The sequence below is a fragment of the Neodiprion pinetum genome, chromosome 7 (genome assembly GCF_021155775.2).
Source record: "Neodiprion pinetum isolate iyNeoPine1 chromosome 7, iyNeoPine1.2, whole genome shotgun sequence".
Classification (NCBI taxonomy): Eukaryota; Metazoa; Arthropoda; class Insecta; order Hymenoptera; family Diprionidae; genus Neodiprion; species Neodiprion pinetum.
In genome coordinates, this window is record NC_060238.1 from 17,882,907 (window position 1) to 17,905,302 (window position 22,396).

At 36.3% G+C, this 22,396-nt stretch overlaps 1 protein-coding gene across 12 annotated transcripts in view; it reads right to left on the reverse strand.

Moving 5' to 3' along the window:
• LOC124223065 (uncharacterized) overlaps window positions 1–22,396 on the reverse strand; it is a 313,561-nt gene that overhangs the window by 86,181 nt on the left and 204,984 nt on the right. The gene's annotated exons all lie outside the window — the stretch shown is intronic.

Here is a 22,396-nt window from a genome sequence, read left to right on the forward strand (position 1 = left end):
GTTTGACTTTGCATTCGAATAACTTTTATCCGAAAGTAATAACGAACAACAAACTACAAATGTAGAAGAATTGGCAAGTAAAGAAAATTAATATTTCTCGTACTTCTTCTATTTTCGAATGGTCTTTCTGGTATCAAACCCCAAACGTACCTAATCTCTCATCATGATTTCATTATACTGTCCCTGATAACGTTAATAACGATAAAGTCCGTCACATTTTGGAAAAAAACGTTATCCTTTTTTACAAACAAACTTTATAAGTTATAAATAAAGGTTTTGATTATTATTTGATGCATAGAATGAAAATTTTTCGATACTAATAGAACCTCAGAAAATTATTTTTTTTTCCTTTGTTGACCTGTGTAATTGTTGTAATTCGACGTATGTACATAATCTGATACGAAATCTGTTTTATCTCTTGTGATCCTTTGTCATATTTGCGATCACTTGTAATGTTTGTAATCATTTGTGACCTTCTTACCTTACAATCTTAAGTGATCTATGCAGTATTTCACGGTAATTTCAGCAATCTTTTTGTAATCTCTGTAATCTTTGACGCATGCATCAATTCTTTGTAATTTCTTTGTAATTTACGTAATCATAGAAATTATTTCTTAAAGCGTGTAATCTCGCTACAACCTTCCGCAGTCTCATTGCAGCCGTTGTAATCTCTGTATTAATTTTGTAAGAATTGTAATTTCAATCAGCGCACGCCACTTTCACACGGTGTATAACACCACGGAATACTTTACGAAGTACAGTTCCTCTCGGTATAACGAGATGACAGGTTGAACACACATTCGCGTTAACTTCCGTCTGGGCAAATTGAATGAGAAGAGACAATCGACAGCAAGATTCAAGTGTTCAAATGTATCTGGAGCAACTCGAGCTTCGTTGAAGCTTTGTTGGAAAGTTCCGTTCGCGCAAAGTGGGAGAGTGGCGAAGCAACATTTCATTAACGCTAGTTAGCCAGCTGGAAGCATCCCCTAATGAATTAAACCGTATCTACGTCGGCTAAAGATATCGGGGGCTGGAACCTGTGGACGTTGGATTGTCCCGCTGGTTGAATGGAAAGTTTTCACGAACCCTGCCCGTGCTGTTCTCGGGTAGTCTATTGTCTTAGGCTTGAACCGAAGGAAGCCGACCGCCTTGGACGAGACTTGGCACCCATATTACAATAAGACCGAACTCTTGCCGGGAACGAATAATCTACGTTTCCTCAGGGTTAATGAGTCGACCGTGCATTAGTCGACGAGAACGTGAAGAAATAATAACACAGGTCTGGAAAAAAATATTTCATTTCAGTTTCATTGGATGTTTTTGGCATATGTTATGTTTTCGAGTCTGATGAATACAAAAATACAAGGCGTAGGCATAAAAAAAGCATAACGGTTGTGAAAAAAACCACCGTTTCATTACAATGAACTAAAAAATATGTCTTATAAAATTAAACAAACAATTTCTTTATGAAATGTAGGTAGTTAACGTTCCGTGTTGATTTTTTTTTTTTGACCACGAAACCATTTCTTCTTCTTATTTATGTGACTTCGGTATCGCTTTCCGTTGTCTCTTTCCGTTTGTATTTATTCTCGAGTCTCACTCTGATTAATGTTCAATGAAACTAAGAAATCACTTTTGCATAGGATTTTTAGAATCAAGAATAAGATACCAGGTATCGGGTTAAACGGGAGTTACACTCCAAATGAAACTACAAATGCGAGTTCAAAAAAAAAAAAACCTAACTTCATGGAATTTTTGGAATATTTTTCCCAAAAAAGAAAGTGTGAACAAGTATAATTGAGGTTAATAAAATTGAGTCAAGACGAAAAAACGTTCCTTCGGTATAGAGAAGTGGGAAAAATACATTCGTTTTCCATGGAAAAGTTCAATTATCAACAACGTTTTAGACACAATATTGTTCTACTTTCTTTCAATAAGAAAGCTCTACCGTATATCCGATTTCAAGAAATCACAGTTTATTTCGATCATAATTGAATTATCTACTTTTCTTGATATTAGCTACTTTCTCGTAAATCAGGAAAGGTTCTGAAGTTTTTTCATTCAAACATACTTTTACAATTACGTTAGATCAGTTGTAGACATACCCCCTTTAGTTACAGTAGATTCCAATCCAGACATTTTTCCTCATTCTCAGGATAGAACCGCGCCAAAGCGTAAAAATATTGATAACGTAAACTAATTTTCCCGTCGAGCGTCGACGTCTTTTTACAGTTTCTCATTATAGTTATACAATCTTTTGAAATTCCCTTCGAAGATGTCTTCCGACACACTTAATCGATATCTCAATCATATCATCGTATAATTGTTTTATCCTGGAAAAATGTTGTGAAATCAAATCTGAGTTTCTTTGTAAATCTCCAGTTTTTGAGTTTCGTTTCGGTTATTAGAGAGGATATTGCATTGAAGTTTGTTGGTCGAAAATCGATACGATTTATTAATCTCATTATGAGATAGTCGTACAATGAGTAGATAATTACTAGATATACATCGAATAATCATATTGGTAAGCTAGGAAGATCTTTTTGAATAAAACAAAAATAAAAAAGACTGCAACTGTCAAAAAGATGAAGCTTAAAAAAAAAAAAAAAAAAATGAAATACCGATACTAGATTTATCTTCAAATCTAGTAGATTCGTTCTGCTTTACTCATTAGTTTCTTTAAAGTCGGTAAAACGCTTTATCTTCTCATGCGGACAACGTTGAATATTTAATTTTACAACATTGCACCGAAATGGATTACGATCAGCACATGTCAATGATGAATTAACTACAGAAGCTGAAGAAAACCTATTTCAGTTATACTGTGTAATATACTAAAACAGTATTTTGAATAAAATGAGCTATTGAAAAACCGAGTCAATTTCTAGTCGTTAATCGAAGAGAATCATATTTCTTCACACATACCTATATGTATATACACTATAAACTATTTGAGCTGCTACTTAATATATTATAGGTATGATTCATGCTAGTCTGAAACAGATTTAATCGTGTCTCGAGTGAAGCTACTCCAATAGATTGGCGCTTACTCACCCATTTTTTTAAATTAATCCAACGGATCATGAGTTTTTACATTTTTTCTTACGTAAAAAACAGATATGCACAGTCAAAAATGACTTAAAAAAAAGAGAATTTTTCTCATTTTAAGAAATCTCTAGTTTTTGAGTGATGATCTCGAAAACGGCGAGGTGAAAAAATCTCTGATCTACAGGATTTTTGATTTAGATGATAAGCGCGAAGATGAATTGGTACATTTATACTAAGTCGTTTTTTTCAACTTGTTTTTGTTTCTTCTTACGCTTCATTCGAAAAGTTAGTTTTTAGCCTCAAACGAAGACTCGTGAAACTGGAAATCGGTAGTAAAATTCTAAGAGTATTTCCAAAATTCAAACCGGACGATTTAACTTTCAGAATTCTGCTTCGTTTGAGGCTAAAAACTATGTTTTAAGAGAAAAAAAAAAGTTTGCAAAAACTGACCCGTTACATACATATTGATTACGACTTCATCGATTGTATTTCAATATTTCCGCAATAAGTCGATATTTAACGGCGGTGATTGGTAGGACTTTCTTTTTATTGGGACTCGAGTACAAGATACAGCATTCGGTGATCGTTAAATTAGCTGCAGTGTAAAAATCCGATTCGTGGCAGTGCAGTGCAGCCAATATAAATCACCACGACGTGCTGGAATAATCTTCCGACGTATGTACGTCTAGTTTCAGCTGCTTGCACTTGTAGGATAAACGGAGATAGGATTAGTCGTGAAATCGCGACGGGCGCAGACGATTCTTGGGACTAGAGGAACACCCGACTGATGTATTCCATCCGAGGGTTTCGAGGGAAACAAAGCTCGCGACAGCCGGGATCCCGCTATCGCCAAATCGCGACCGATCCTCTTTAAGGCCGGGTAGAGTGACCAGCTTGTAACATACGACCGGAATAACGATACTTGTTATTCTTTATTACTATTTTACATCGCTGATACTAACTAACCCAACTTCAAGTGTGAAAATTTTCTGACCAGAAGATACCGAACAAGTTAATTGGCTATTTAAAATATCCCTAGACGGAATACTACGGTAAAATGCACTAACTAGAAGTTCAATCACGTGATCAAAAGAAAAAAAAAAAATAAAAAAATAAACAATAACTCGAATTCCGACCCGAAAAACTAAAGACTTGTGAAAAAAAAATAGTAAATACTGAGATTCCGTTGATATGAATTTTTTCAGACTTTTGATAATGGCTTTTCCGGAATTGGTTCTTCGATTTTTCTAAAAAATTAATGGCAGTGAAAGAAATCTAATAAATATATCAAGACCGTTTTGGGTCGGTAAGAACATCGTACTGAACAGAATCAATCAAGTACTTTGAAACAGAAAATATACATTTGTCGATTGCCATACTTTGTTGATTTAACCGAAATTAGATTGGCATAAATGGTTGAAGCAGTTGCACTGATTTGTTCACGAGGTAAAAGAAACACCGCGTGCTTTGTAACAAGTGGAGAATACATTCATCGTCAACATCCGTGTGCTAGTACTGTAAACGGCCACCAGGCGGTGAAATCTCTCGCTAAGAAAGTAGCGTCAGAGATATTTGTAAGGCCGGATAGTCCGCTGGTAAGTCGGATACGGATAAGGTGAGATAAATTTGTCGTCGGACATTTTGCAAATGACAGATAGCACAATACCAAGTTTCAAATCCTCAAAATGATATTGACGACAAATCAACGAAGAATAAGTGATGTGCGCTTGACTAACTTTAATGTTCGGTCGATGCAAGAGATTTTTGTAACAACAAATTTTACTACATACTTGAAACCATTGAACTCCCTTGATTCAAAATGTATTAGAACAAGCTCAATTTGTTTTGGTACAACAATCTCATATTTTGAAAACAAAACGATTGAGGTGTACGTTCAATAACAGATTTGGTCATTTCAATCACACAATCTTCTTGTTACGAAATTCACGTTAACGCAAGAAACCCACGCCGTGTTATCTTGAATAAATTGATAGTTTGATCATTGAAAGTCTTGATTCGATTCTATATTAAGTTGTCACAAGTATTTCGTCCGACAAAAGTACTTCGTTGAATTAAGTAAGTATCGCGTTTGCCGCATTTGACTTTTAGCATTTAATTGAATCAAACGAATCCAACTTCACTTGAATAATCCTTTCCCTCCGTGTATTTGCTAAGTAGAAAAAATCAAGGAAGGGATTATTTTGTGCGACAACCGGTCCCCATAAATACGGTCACAGAATCTAGGACAGGATCTCTTTGTTCGTGACTGCAGACACTATCTCTCAGCACGGTCCATTTACTCTTTCACATTTCTCATCTCTTGTTAGGCGTTCAACTTTTCCATTTTATTCTCCAAAAAGTCGCTCTGCCCAAGTAATCAACCAATTTTCTAGTTCCAATACTCAAATATCAGTTCAGTAACCGCCAAGTTTAACCAAGTCGATATTGACCGAATAAATTCATCTAAATAAACATCAAAATTGTCTTTCAATATCCTTCAAAGTAAATATACAAATTAATTATAACTTGGCAAAGTTCCAAAGTCGAATCCTTCCTGCATCGTTCACTCACCGGACATTCGACTCCATGGGAATTCCCGATATTTACAAAGGGTCAGAAAAACATGAATCATTTATTCTTCAAGTATAGTCCTTTTCTCGGTTTGTGTGACGATAAAACTAGCGACAGAGTCACAGTCGAATAATGAAATTCAATGCTTAATCAGTACTTGGTGACCCAAACTATGCTATTAACCGTGCGTCTGATTACATTTTGCTATAGATTTTTGTGTCTTTTTAATCCAAACTTGCCAAATTTACTTCACGGTGATTGGTTACTATTTGGTATAAAACTGACATCTCTGAGCCATGACAGCTCGTCAATCATAGGTTGAAATTAAATTATTTTCACAAAACACTGTGTATCGCAAGAATTACCGTATCACCCCGGTCAAAAACTAAGGAACAAGAAAATAGCGTTTGGAAAATGTCCAAAAAAATTTCCTAGCACAGTTATCAGTGAATGCCAATAAAACAACATAATTTCCACTGCGCGTGAAAAATGAACCGAAATAAATTCGAATAAGCTAAACTTACGGTCAGATATCGACAATTTAAAACAAATGCTTCGCCAGAACGTTCGGAATAATTAAGCCCTGAATTTTTGTACACAAAACGAATGTTTGTGGGCTCATTTTGTTAATCATGGAGATCTCCACTGATAGCGACAAAAAAAAATTTTACAAACGGTTATCTCCGACGTTGATGAAGTTGTATCGATTGGAGGTCGCGATTCCACGCTTGATTTTGAAGTTGGCTTTGAATATGCAAAGGTTTGCGAATAACCAACGATTACGTGGTTAAATTTGAAAGTTGAATCGTCATTTTAAGATTCGATTTTTGAAAATGGTCTATAATTGCTCAAGTATTATGTCATTTTTAACAGGTAATAAAATTCGTCATTACGATGTTGTGTTAAAAATTTTACTCGTAGTTATCGTCAGAGCAAAAAACTTTGAGCTCATTGTGGCCCGGTCTTAATTTTTTTAATACTTGTTTAGAAATTTCATCAAATTCCAACAACTTTGATTCGTAACTCATAGAGCCGAGTTTGGACATAATTGATTTTAGTTTCAGCGGAAACTGCGTATCGTAATAGATTGCGTATCAAACTTGACCAAAATTGTGCGAACGGTTTTCATGTCATTGAAGTGAAAGTGTTCAAAAGTACGTTTCCAACGGAATGAGTGACTGCTGGAACAATTATAGACCGTCAAACTTAAATTTCAAAACTTAAAATGAAAATAAAATCATTGTCATTGAACTCTATAATCATTGGTGATTTACGAACCTCACCCTATTAGTCGCAGCTATTTAAAGTCAACTCGAAAATCTAGAGCAGAAAATCTGACCAATCCCGTTAAATGAGAACAATAAAACAGTTCTCTATGTAACGTAAAATTGCTTGAATATTATTAGAGAATTTTTGGGGGTCTAGCCGGTATAAATAAGCCGAAAACCATCAAAATTGAATGAAACAAAATACCTGAGTTCAATTGTTTTTAATTTTCTAATTATAAAACTTTTTCTCAAGTTATCGATGTCTTAGCTTGTGTTATTCGCATTTGCATTGCAAATTTCATTTCATTCACACTAACCTTCATTGGCACAAATGACACTGTTAAAGATTTTTCAACACGTAACTTTTCATTTCAACGATACAGTTTAACCATCCGTTAATAAACATATATTATGCACTCGGTGAAGAGTCCTTCTATCTGTTTTTCTTATCCTGTATTCTTGCTTGTCTGTTTCTCGATCCTCATCATCATTTTATCATATCAAAATCATCATTTTTTTCCTATGATTGAAATGCAGGGATTTGAATCCTGTCGTTCCGTCTTAAGCTTAACAACTCAGTTCAGAACTCTTACTTTGTACGTCAGTCCCGTGCGAATGGATATGAGTAGAAACTGTACTCCCAATTCAGCCCAGACTAAGGAAGAGTAACAGGAAAATGGGAATCCTAGCTCGCGGATTTCCTTGGTTTGTAGCCAACACGGCTACCAAAACCAAAGGAGTCTAACGTACGTCTCTCCGTGTTCCCTGATCCAAGTTATGGCGAGGAATAATTCAGGGAACAGTTCCTTCCGCCGTCTCGAAATAGGATATATTCAAGTTGAACGCACCCACGCGATATTATCTAACAAGTTCGTGCGAGATCTTGGCGCATGGAATAATTCGTCCTATCTGCTGTGTAGAAAGGCGAATCGAGTAACAGGTGCTAGTTCAGATTTTCATGATAATTACTCAGCTAATTAAAGCCGGAAGAACAATTAAAATGAACGATCACGGTCGAGGAAAGTTTCAAAATATTGTCCATTATTATTCGAATAATGTGATATTATATTATAACTTTTTGACGTTATACGTACAAAGCAACTTTGAATACAGAATCTCGCTCTCATGAATAACATCCGCCATTTTTTCGTCGCTCAAGACTTACCGTCGTAATTTCGTACTTCTGACCGTTGTCGCGACGCCTTAAACGACAACTTTTAACGATATAAGTGTAGCTATAATTCGTTCGTGTAGAGAAACTAACAACGTCAGTGGAGGCCGATCCAGCATGAATTCCAAAAATCAATTTATTTGATTCAAGTCGGGCTTATTTCACTCAAAAGTATATAAATCAAGCTTCGTTTACACAATTTTTTAATGGAATCAGTCATTAGAAAGCATTGCTATTGACAATAATGGCAAACATTTTGCTGAGCAACATATTTTGCCCTGCCCTCGATAAAGGTGAGTGTAGCCGTTATTGACCTTTTTCGATTGTATCTGTTTGATCCTTAGCTCTCAAATTACCAAAAAATAAATTTTTTCGTGTCCAACGCTCTGTAGCAATTTATTTTAGCCATCGAGAAATTCACAATTTGTGCTGCTAATTTATAATTTTGGAAAATAAAAGTGTCAGTAATTGGGTCTAAACGTGTCAATGACTGGTAAACTTACCTTATCTCGAAACGGGTCAACTTTTCGAAGGCAACAACTTTGGAGATGAATATTCTTGGATAATTTATCCTGTTAGACCGAGAGAAATTTTTAGTTCCGGTTACCGCTCAGTCGTTAACTATTTTCATTTCTTACCACAATCGAAAAATATAGTTCCAGGTAGAATGTGAAAATTAGTTTTTTAGCTGTTGCCAAAAAGTCTAGAATCCGTTACTATTCTTTCTCATTACGATCACTGTTGCTATATTTTCTTGCAACTGTTGCGAAAGTTTATTGCTTGTGCAAAAATAAATTGAGTGTTAAAGCCTTGCTTAGCTAAAAAAGTAGAGTAAACCGAAGAAACTGATTTTGCGTTGCAATTATCAAAAAAGAATCGACGATAGCGCAAAATGGTTACGCGTACCTCGTTTTTCGTAATTCCAACAATATTCAAACAGTTTTTTTTAACGATACCTGTCTGACTGAATTTTTCGAGTTACTGTAACAAATGAAATTTTTCTCAGCGTAGAGACTGTTACACATCTTTATAACTTGGTGTCAATCTAATACTGTATAACGTTGGTTTTCCGAATTGACCTCAATAGATTGTAAATAATTTTATGGCCAAAGCGTCCATTCTTTCTGCAAATAAGCGCTAATTATTGTTGTGGCAATGACACGGGAAGGCAGGTTTCAATTTACATTCTACCCCATCACGCGTTGTAGTCAATATTGATTTCCAAGCATGACGCATTGAAGTTGATTCAGTCTCAAAACTGCATGATAACCAGGAAATGACTTCGGATAAAATGTACTCGAAGAAAACGTATCAAATTGTCGTTACCTCCGACATATTTTCTTTCTCTCTCGTTCCTTCTCAACTGGAACGAGAAGTGGAATCAGCTTGGAAATCGAAGCTCGGTTTGGCATCGTGTTCTATTCTTTGTACGATTTCTTCCTAGAGTTCGTCGTATCGTTCGTTGAATTCGTCTTCCAAGTCGAGTTTGGATGAATTCGGTCCAATAAGAAATTGGTGCGGGTGAAACTCGAGGGATGACCCGTAGACAGAGATGAATAGATGCGACTGTTCTGCCCCGGAGTGATTAATCGCCCTCATTAACTCCTGATTCTTCCGTGCTAACTGCAGTGTGGATTTTCATGGGGGAGAAAAAAATTGGGACCGTGGACAACTAGAAAAAGTTGCTTCCAATTATCTGGTCTGTCAGATGTGTAAAAAAAAGCCGAAGTCAGTAATTGTTACATGTAATGCACCATACATTGTCATATTTAACTATTTTTTATCTGTTATTCAAGTCGCGAAAACGAGAAGTCGATCAATATCGTGATTAAAGTAAGCTCGGGATGTTTGTAATACTATACTGGCGTCACGCGTACTTCTCTTAAGGTCATGTAGTATTTCCATCCTTACCGACCGAGTGAACTCGCCCTTTTTCTTCCTATATTAAATAAACGAACGAACGAAAAGAGCGACGTACCGTCGAAATTTTAACCCTCTCCGTTCGTTTGTTTATTTAATGTAGGAAGGAAAATGGTGAGTTTGCTCGGTCGGTAAGGGTAGGAATACTACATGACCCTAAATCAACGAGTGGATCCAACACAGTGATGAACTCGGAAACCGGAACACAAAACTTTTCGCCACATGGGTATACGTTATATGAAGCTATACGTGAACTATACAGCCTGCATCCTTTTCTCGGAACTTTCTTTTCCCTCGCTTGATAACGTAGGAAACTTCTGCCTCGAGGCAGTTTTGCCGCTGTGGATTTCCTCTTTTCTCAATACTATTTATTTATGTGGTAATACTTTTCCCTTGTGGCGATTAGAATCTTCCGTTTGGAAGAAATATTTTCATTTCGTTTACACCTGAAGAACTTGTATAATATAACAAAACTATATCCTTCTCGCGGAACGATTTCTTTCTATCAAGTTTCGAAAAGTCGCTCTTGGAATTCGAACATTTCTTGCGTCGGTAAGGTTGGTAAAATGTCATATTATTCAAAATAATTCCATTCAATCGCATTTAATGATGTGAACTTGATCCTGCAAGTAATTTGCAGAGAATTTAACAGATGAAACATTTTTTTGAACTGTTAGAACGTAGATATTAGATCGGATTTTTTCAATTCGGAATTTGTACCTAAATTTTGCTTTCACCGCTGTTCGTAGAAATTCAGTAACTTGTTTATTTGAAGTACTTTTGGCACAACCTTTTTTAGATTTTTCACGACGCTCAGGGCGTTGGCTGAAGAAATCATAACACTCAAGATGTTGATCGCAGAACTCTCCGTTTGAGAAACTCACAGACTTCCACAGCGTTGAGAGTTTAACATAACCGACAAGACTCTTTTATGGATACCATCAACTTTATCTGCATTGAAAGTTCCATTGAACAATAATTCTGAGAAATAAACGATGTATGAAAACCCTAATGGATCCTGAATCAAAAACTTTATAACAGCTGTAAAAATGAACACACTTTGATGAATATGTGTGGCAAATGGAGTTGAGAAAAACGGAAACAAGCGATGCAAAAATGGAAAAAATATGTTTTGGAAGAGAGAAATTATTGCCAACGGTGTGGTCTGCACGTATTTCGTGACTGGGTAAAAAAATTGTACATTGGGTGCAGTGCAGATTATGTAAATTTAGTGAATTAGCGAAATTTGTTAACGGATTGAGACACTCGTGACTAATTCTGCAAGTCACATTTGTGCGCAGTGTGATGGCATTATAGCGCGTTCTTATCTTTTCGATGAAATTTTACTAATCAAGTGTCGAAGTGTAATTGAAGATACTATTTGATAGATATCAAATTCGTCTTTCAACCTGCAGTTGAGATAAATAAATTGCTCTTATTTTAATGGGATTGTGAACCTGAAGTCAGTCGAACGAAGCACACTTCGTTTATTGTATGAAGTGTTCACTGCAATGTTGAATGTCAGAGAAAAGGCGCCTTTTCTTATTTTTATTCCTTTTCTTACAACTTTTTCAAAGCCAAGATGACATTATATTTCTTTAACTATCGAATAAAATGAATTTTACACGCAAAATGATGTATGTAACTCTAGAGTCGTCAGATCATCTTTTATTTACCAAAGCGACCTCAATATTGCACGAAAACAGTCTCACGATGGCTCATCTTACTCCTCATTCTTGCCGAAATCGCGCAAAGTATCCGTTTCCGTTCGTTCGTTCATTCAATTTTGAAAGAAAAATGGTGATTCTGCTCGGTCGGTAAGGGTGGGAGTACCAGGTACACAACCTTAACACAAATGCTTCGACGACATGATCATGGCTCTAGCTACCTTGTACCGGATATTTCTCATGTTACACACCCCGAAGTATCCATGAGCCTGATAGTTAGCGATTGGTTACAAATAAAGTCGAAGTCCAGCAAAGTTAATTCTGATACTGATCAGATACGTGGAATAGCTTCGGAAAGTTGTACGTCTTGAGCTAGCGCTGCAACGTTGGAAACTCTACGAAACCCACGTCGACTTCCTGCAGTTCACGTGACGACGTCAAGACTGGAGCATCTGCGGTTACCAGTTCGGATAATAGAAGTTATAATTCGCCGAATGGATGCGGAATAACTTCGGTTATCGCATATAGCGTCAGTTTCAATGGGCAACCAACACCGAAACTTTCGTCAGCGGACCGGGAGAAATTTCTAGTTGCAGATACTATACAGTCTTTTATTGTTTTCATTTAATTTTAAAATCCAGATTTTGCATAAATTTACAATAAAAAAATTTTCAACATATTCTGCACCGAAATACTTCTTTTAAAAATCACCTTGGCACCGTTACATATTCAATTTGACAACATTTCACGGATATTATTTATAATTTTAAAATAGCAATACTCAATTGCCTTATGTATTAAAAAATCTGTTTACGCGACTATATGTAGAAATTAGAAATTCCGAATAAAATGACCAATGATAAAGTGAAACGAGCGAATCTACCAAATTTTTAACCATTTTAAGGCAATTTGCAATAAACCATCGATATGTAAGTACTTGTTTACAATTTCATTATTTTCTATTTCTTTATTATCAAAGAGATCTTCGCACAGCTAACAGATTTGATAATTTATGCGCGACCATCTCGTGGTAAAGTTATTAAAGAGTATCAATTTTTGAGTCAACCAACCTTTTCATTACCATAAGCGGCCTTATTTCTCAGATGACTCAATATTTGATGCGACGCCGCCGGTTAATTCTCCAAACATCGTCTTATCAAAGTGGCGTCTATAATCGCCATCAGAATCTCATTTCGTGGTTAAAGGGTTTCTGGGATATGCCATGATCAGCAGAATGTCAAGTTATTTCACGAAATCTTGCCTGTCGATAAGTAGATAAAAAGAAACTCGATGAAAGAAAACTGTGGTATAATAAAAACGAAGGTATTTAATTCCAAGTTCTTATCCTGAACAAATTTTAATGTCAAATTATCCCAGAACTAATACCGGCGTTCAGAATTTCATGTAAACGAGTAATTTATTGATTGTATTTAATTTTATGTTCCACAGAAATTAGAATAAATCGGTTTGTTTCGGACACTTAGAATTCAATCACCGCAATTTAAACGAAGTTATTAAAGTTATAAAACTTACTGTTGCCATATTATTCTTGTGATCAAATGCAAGATTAAAATGAATCAGTCTAATTATAGTTTATTCATTTAATTGGATCTAACTGATTCATATTTAGAAAGTATCGTTATCTCTCCTTGTTACTGCCATTTCGACCTGCGAAAACTTGAACCAAGTGAAATCCGAATCTACAGTTATAACATATTTTGAATACGTTTTGAAAACTTTGGTTGAAATAAATTCTTGCATGTATTTTATGAATTATATAAAAATGAAGATAGATCCAATTAAATTATACTAATTTCGAGTGAGCAATTGACATTTGTGATTGGTCTGGTTTGTTCATATTCGCTAACTGGCTTCAATTTTTCATTTGAATTTCGTCAATGGATTCTTGAATTAGCAAAGAATCTTCGATGAGGTTTGGATTTTTATAGAAGATAATCCGAAAAGGAGGAAATAAATTAGACATAGGAATCCCAACGACCGATGGAATTCGATAATGCGAATTGAGAGGAAGAAGTGGAAAAGATATATACCGAATTTTACATGATCCTCCGGAGTCAGAAGAACAGAATAATTTGAGAGCTATTCAAAATATCCCCTCGAGACATTCAGACACGAATCCTCGAGAGCGAGCACGAACGATGATGAGGATAAGGGTGAACCGACGAGAAGGATATGGAGAAAAAAAAAAAAAAAAAATAAAGCCTACCACTGAGTAGAACGGATTCTCCGATAAGAGGAGCCGAAAGGTTTGCTTAAGATGAATATGGGTAGACGTTCGAATAAACCGCAAGGTTATAAATATACCTGCCCACTCCACGGTCACGTCCTCCCTCCACGCAAAGCGTGGGACTTGAGAAAGTTATGTTCGCCACTTCCATTTCCATCCTTGCAGACCTGTAGCGCTGGGGATTTTCAAAAATTTAGCTTATTCGCGATTTTAACGCGATTGTCACCCATTCGCTTTTGAACAGAGCCGTGTCGTGGTCTCAAGTAAATTTTCAAAGACTCGTTTTAATTCTACGTCAAGTTTGCACAAGTATTTCGCCCGACAAAAGTATTTTATCCCAGCATTGAGTTGAATCGAGCGAATATCAGTCATTTGACTCAAATAATCTTTTCCTTCCGTGCAATAACCAGAAATTATGCGGCTGGAAGATCTCGGTTTTATCCTGATTTCGTGGTTTGAAATTTGGAAAATATTGGACAGTTGTTCAATTCGTGATACAGTTGCTTCGTTACTGGAAATCCTGAGTCTTCTTAATCATCAGCAGCGTTTGAAAGAGCGACCCTAAAATCCAAAAGAGATAAATTAACGAAACAAGATTCAAAATAATCGTTATTCCATGCTGTATCCGTGTTTTCTGTAAGTTTACCCCCTATCAACCCTTAAAAATGGAGAAACTACCCCTATAATGGGGTGTGAAGTTTTAAATGACTAAGAGCGTAGATAAAGTATTTTTTAATTATTTATCACCTACGTCAGTTATACTAACTTATCATCACTCCAAACACTAAAAATTCAAAAACTACCCTTATCAGGGGGTGGAAAGCAATTCATGACCAAAAACATTTATGATATAGTATTAAATTGTATTCTATCATTATAATATAGTAACTAACTTATTACACGTCGACACGCCCCAACACTTGAAAATAAAAAACTGCCCCTATTAAGGGGTGGAAAGTACAGTATGTCTAAAAAATATAGAAAAAAGTATTGAATATTTTTTTATCCTTACAGTATTATACCCACATTGTTATACTTACTCAATGCGCCTCAACTCTTAAAAATTAAGAAACTACCCCTAGAGAGGGATGAAAATAATGCACATGAAAAATAATTGAAAAGTATTTCATCTACCTCTCTGGTATGCGATTACAATTTAATACTATATCACAAATGTTGTTGGTCATGAATTGCTTTCCACCCCCTGATAAGGATAGTTTTTGAGCTTTTAGGATTTGGAGTGATGATGAGTTAGTATAACTGACGTAGGTAATAAATAATTCAAAAATACTTTATCTACGCTCTTAGTCATTTAAAACTTCACACCCCATTATAAGGGTAGTTTTTCCATTTTTAGGGGTTGATAGGGGTCAAACTGACAAAAAAAAAACCCGGATACAGCATGAAATAACGATTATTTTGAATCTTGTTTCGTTCATTTATCTCTTTTGGTTCAGAAGTTATACTGGGCTCAAAAATAGGGGCCGATTTTGGGGTCCCTCTTTTGGATAACAATTCTGGAGAACGGATTGTACAATTTGCTAATTTGAAAATGACTCTTTTTAACGGTCCGTGAAAGCAATCTGTTAATGATACGCCAAGGTCGAACTTTTTTAACAGACAATCGGCAATTTTTTCCACGAACGTTTGGGAAAAGTGATTTTTCGCATTTTGAGTGTGTTCGACTCGGGGTTTCATGGGCTGTATTTATTTGCGACAAGGTCAGGCAGCCCGCGTGAACAGCTGTGCAGAAAGTGAATGAAAATAAAACTGGATTGGTTCGATTGGTTTTAATTTAGGCGAGGCGTAGGTATAAGTATAGGAGGAAAATTGGCTATAGCAAGTTGATTGCACACTTGGGTCACATTTGTTCGAATCATTTTTCGATGAATTATTACTCCATGCTTAATCAAAGTTTTAACGTCACGTGATATGCAATATACCCCCAGGCATTCCCGATTGGCTCGAATTATTGGAAAGCAGTCACTGCTGCAATGAAATGAAAAACGTTAGCTGGACATAAATTCGCAGAATATTCGACTACATTTTTTTTTCTCTGTATATTAATGCTCCCGGAATCATGATGACATTTAAAATAGCTACCGTGTAGGACGATTTGCGGAGGCTTCATTTAAATACGGACAGCACGAGTTGTAGTTCATCGAAACAGGACAAACTTGTCACTTTTTACGTTCAAAAAATGATTCAACTTTGACTCGATCAATTTCACTTTCGACTTTCAAACCTCATACACAATATCAATGTGAGTAAATAAATATACGACAGATGTAAATATTATGCCCTTGACACAAGATTAAAAATGCTCCTCGTCTCATGAGACATGCAAAAAATTGTCTACATAGTTTCAAGAATAGCTTCGTCCTTGTTCTTGAGATATAATTGATATTGAAAATTTCCCGCTGTGAATCTTTGTTATGCATGTACAAAATTGCATGGCTAGGTACTTCAATTTCCAATCATTAAATAAATTATTTCCGAATTCCAAAACACCTGATTCATTTTTTACATTGCTGGGCGAAAAGGGTGAAGAAAATCAAGGACGAATCACGTAGCGAAATACGTACCTATCTCACAAATCGGATATAAACTGTTTCTAACGATGAAGGAATTTTGTAAAAGTATTCAATGCTCTGCCATTCGTGGACGTAATTTGACCGAATTTTCGTGATCAGGTATCGCGCGACCAGCGGATCATCAAAGTTGTCAAGATAAAACACATCTGAAGCAAAGATCTTAAAAGGAACGTAAAATTGGCAATACAATCCGGAAAAATAAAGTTAAGGTGACACGACCGTTAGAAGATGGAAAATTTTATGGACGCCACAACAAGTTTTTTAAACATAAAATAGCTGGATAATGCTTAATCATTTAGTTTCTTAACATGTAAGACTCATTCAGAAACTATTTGATTATCTTCAAACAATGTAACTGGTACAATTCTCCTGAAAATCATACGCAAATCATGCAACATAACCTCACTTTTTACTTTCAAAGTTGAATATCTTTTTCTGCCATTTCGCGTGCCGATGCTGTTCTATTAAATCTGGTAATCTTATGAAACGTGCTACGTGAGCTTCGTTTTTTGGTAATACCTACTATTCAGAAATGTCTTCATTCTGAAATAAGAACTTCAGTACATTTTCTTTGTATTATTTGGTTGGTAACTTGGTCTAAAGTCTAGCATTTAGAAAGGTACGATTGTCAGTTATAACATCATTCGAATTTGACCTGTCCAATTTTCGTCCGGTTTTGCGACAGTGCCACCTTGGTTCATTTTTGAGATAACATAAAAACAAAGAAACGTATTTCTCGTGATTCTGAAATTCGATTCACGCATCACACACACGTATAACAATGCACACTTGGGAATGATGAATCTGAGACGGCCAATTTTTTACACTAGACAGTTATGTTGGCGACACAGAGAAACCTACAGCGCCGTAGTTGGCCAAGCGCGAAACTAACTCAATCTCAATAAACGTAACATAATCCATGACCGTCGAATATAACCTTAGAATACCGCGGAGATGATGACTTGTTAGATTGACACGTCATTTTCGACGATTCGACGGTCATGGGTTATGTTACGTTTATTGAGATTGAATTAGTTTCGCGCTTGGCCGACTACGGCGCTGTAGGTTTCTTTGTGTTGCCAACATAACTGTCTAGTTTAAAAAATTAGCCGTCTCAGATTCATTGTCCCCAAGTGTACATTACAGATGTGATATTAAATTAATATGCATGAATATACGTAGTGCAATATCGGTCCAGTTTTCTGATACCAAAATTCTCTGCATGTGCGATGATTGTTCGAGACGACGTTTGCTTAATGACGTTACGTCACACAGTTGAGTTATCACAAAGGATTCCCAACCGATGGTTATTACGAAGACCTCTGGACGGATGGCGGATAAATTATTGGCCCTGTTCCCACCGTTCCGTTTGAATTACATGTCTGGTCAATAATATTTAAGTCAAGCTCTAAGCGCTTCGCTCTATGTACAGTCTTCTCTTTCGCACCGCATCCTTCATTCTTGAGCACGATAAATTACCCACTGCAAACGAGACAAAGCACGTCTGTATACACAGGCATATACATGCATGTACGGGTGTGTATATACCCAGGTGGTTTATCTGCAAAATAGGTAATTTAGCAACACCAACATTTCACAATTACTCTCTCGGAGAGTTTTTGTATGACAGTACGGTATCTGTCTATGGCTGAGGCAGATTCCAACCACCAAAGGATCATCTTCGTCTTTCCCTCTCCAGAAATAATATACTCGCACGTCGGTGTCTGCGACATTTGGAATGTCATCATGAATATGCAATGCGAAATGTACATTGACAGATATACATTAGAATTCAGACTACGAGATCTCGTTTGCGTTCAACTTGCAGCGAGTACTCTTCAATTCAAATTACTTTCCAATAATGTGTCTAAGTAATTCACCTCAAGGAAACATCCTCTCAGGCGTGAATCCGAACCACGTTTATAAGAGGTGCGAGATGAGAGGCGATTATACTTCTTTGCGGTCACATTAAGCGTATCGAGAACCACTTCAAATATCTTTTCTCGACTGGAAAACTTGTTCGCCTACGATATTATCATTTACTTTTCACCCCGGTCATAATATCCCTTTCAAATACAAACGACAACATCTAAGACACTATGAGCAGTAGAAATAATAACAATGACGGTGAAGTTAGGGTAAGACAATTGTTAAGGGAGGTGCACGACACCTTTCCACTCTAGATTCTCGAGTAAACTTTGGAAAAGTTGCGGCCATTTATGCAGAAGGCTTCGCAAATGATCAAAGTCTACACGACTGAAATACGTACCTTTTATTTCAACTTCAAGCTTTGAAATTTTAAAAATGCTCTCTAACCGTCTGAGTTCACACTGATTTTGCTTTAAACTTCGAGACGATGGTTGGTGATAGGTATCATGTCCAAAATACTGAAAACTCATACCTGCATTGAAGTCAGCTAAAACAATACCGAGGAAAAAGACGGTACCTTGGATGAATTGCATCCTTACTAATAAGACTAGAAGTATCGTTATATAACAGTAATATCAACGTCTAGCTAGACGAAAGAACTAGACTAGTTTTTGAAGAGTAGAGAAGCAAGCGTGGAGCTTTGAAGACTTGGGTCTCTGCTGGTTATGGTCTAAGCTTGCATTTCGGGCAAAGCGAGGGCGTCTAACCAAGTAGTGGACGGTCAAAGGGTTCTGCAAATTCAAATTGGGTGCAGTAATCCTAGATCGCGAGGTGGAAGGGTAAGTCACAGTAATACCGTTACAGACTTAAGAATTCTATGCTATAACCAAGCCTACGCTCAATTATTCTCTCTGTATTGATACTTTCGACTTACTCTAATCCTTCTTTGTCTCTTTGTCTTTCGAAATGAGATTAACTATTAATTGAGGGATTAAGATTTTAAACTGGCACGATTTAAAAAGATCTTACGTAATTTTAAATATTTCAAACAGATCCAATGAGTTCGTGAGTGTTCACAAAATCACTAAGGATTTTAAAAAATTTCATGGGATTTCCGTGGTTTTAGACAATTTCAAATATTTCGGCGATTTCAGGGGTAGCACGGATTTCACAGGATTTCAATATATTTCATAGGATTTCACAAGATTTCAAAAGATTATACAAATATTTCGTATGATTTCAGTCAATTTGTACGATGTCAAATATTTTAAAAATTTCAGGGGATTTCATAGCATTTCAGAGAACTTCTTGGAAAAGTTTCGTAGAATTTCATGAGATTTAGAATATCTCACAAGGAATCAGGGATTGCAATATTACATGTGATTTCAAAGATTTAAGAACTTTTAAATATTCGGATGATTTCGCAAATTTTCACAAAAATTTTTCATGATTTCGCATAATTTCCGAAGGTTTCACGATATTGCAGAGATTTCAAATAATTTTATTCATTTCACGAGTGGCATACACCAGATTTCAAGGGTGGTCCACCCTTCAATTTTCGATTTCCTTTACTGCTTTCACGCTCCCTCTTTTTAGCCAGCTCGATCGATCTCTGATGAATGCATTCATCTGTTAGGTAATATTTCGAACACGCTGAACTCAAAGTTTTCTTACGCATCACTTTTGATTTTTTTATAATTGCAAACTGGTGAAAATAAACAACGCCAAATTATCAATTGGTCAGTATATTACGACGGTTGAATGATCGATTCAGCATTGAAGAATAGCTAAGAGCAATCACGTGTCAGCGTGTACGAATGGAAAATTTTAAGGATTCCAATTTTCTACAGAATATTTTTTATTATAATTATCGATGTTGATTGATGAAAGATGGTGCATGGTAAAATAATTCTTGAAAATAGTTCAAGTAGAGATATACTGTCTCAAAATTAAAAATAACTCGGCTGAGCCGTTTTTGAGATATCTTGGGCACCGCAAAATATATCATCGAGCAAATTGGGGTTAATGGTATTGTGAATAAATATGCTTACTATTAATTGATCCTAACAAGAAAATCTTCTAAACGTAAGCTTGACTTATATATTTTTAAATAACACAAACCCCGAATAAATTTAACAACTGCATATTGTCGAGGTATAAATTCCCGATGGGCACCCAGTTGTTTACCCCCTTATAATCTGTAATCTATGGAGGACACATAGATTTGGCTCGACGTCGAAAACCTATTTACAGTAACGTTCCAACAGCCAATTTACGCCGAGTATAACCGGGGAGAGCAACTGGAGACACTTTGGCTGAGAGAGGGTCCAACGGCTGGGTGCAAACAGGAGTTTACCGCAAAACCCAAGCACAGCAGAAGGTAACTTGGACTTTGGAGTCAGCCACCCAAGGATCGAAAAACTGGTGTAGGCGCAATCTCTCTTCCATCGATCTGCCCAGCAGCTGCTGATCCATTCATCAGGGAGAAAAAACTTGGACCCAAACTACAAAGTACAAATGGTATGCAATCCGCTGAGGATGAACGGCTTGTACGAAAAAAAAGGTTACTCGACGAGTTCAAGAAATGAATTGACATTTGTAAACGCTGTAGGTAAGCTGTATTTGTGGAATCAAGTGGATATCATAATCCTATAATCAAGATTCACGACTTTTGAAATAACGAGTATATGTACAAACAAGATGATCTATCAAACCCAGATTTCACGGGACCATGACTTCCACCAGTCAAGGATGAACTTAAAAGAGTGATTGGTAGCTGTAGAGATACGTGACAGATGAACAGAGAGTGATATCAGCGGCTATAAATACAACAAAGGATGTGGAGGAATCCATTCGGTAAGTGACGATCACCCCGATCACAAACCCCTCAAGTCGGAAACACGTCATAAGGTTGAATGAGCTCCACCGTCTGAGTGAAGAGTCAAGGAAGAGAGAGTAAAAAGTGCAAGGAGAAATTTCCAACAATGTAACTTGGGGCGATGATAGCAAACATCAATGAAACAACGTACCTACTATGTAATACAAATCAATTTAAACAAATCGCATAATATAAGTAATGATATTAGTAAGTCTAGAGGTTTTACAATTGAAACGTTCAAAATTATTCAACTCTGGTATTATTTTATAGATATCACTCTCTTTCTCTCTTTCTATATACATTTATATAAGTATAAAATCTTTTAATTTCATAAATCAACAAATTTCTATATGTTACCCGAAAGACTAGAATTTTTCTAATAATTTTTTTTTCTTCTTTTTTTTTCCATGGTCAAATTCATTTCACAATTTCCAATATTTTACACATTACATACGTTTTGAAATGAAGCATCAATATCCGTATAAGCTTTTGTTTACAATTCCCTGACTTCCGGTATACTTTATTTTTATATTTCTGAACTAATTTTCTTGTGTGTAACCTACGAATATAATAATTTTATCAATACCCAATGTGCACTTGACCGCAGTGATTCTCAGACAGTTAATTTTTTCAACGTGTCGGTTACGTTGGCAATGCAGAATAAGCCCACAGCGCCACCGCCGGCCGGCCATGGAACAAACTCAATCATTCTAAACATAACATAATCCATGACCATCGAACCTAACCTAAAAATACAAAATTTGACGTTTACAAAGATTGAGCCAAGCATAACATAACCCACGATCGTTTAATCTAAACCAAAAATACAAAATCGGACGTTTACAAAGATTGAGCCAAACTAAACATGACTCAGGACCGTCGAACCTAACCTAAAAATACAAAAATCGGCAGTCGTGGGTTGTGTTATGTTCAAACAAATATTGAGCCTGTCTCGCATCCGGCTAGCTGAGGCACTGTGAGCTGATTTTGAACCACCTCTTCGAAAAAATGAGCTCAGAATTACGGCGGCAAAGTGTACTATCTCATAATAATATCAATAAAAAGTATCGGTTTTTTACCGACCAGCCTCCTCAAAGACCCCGAAATACGAGAGAGACGGCCATCAATCGAACTCATTGTTAGTTCGACCGGACGACGCGTG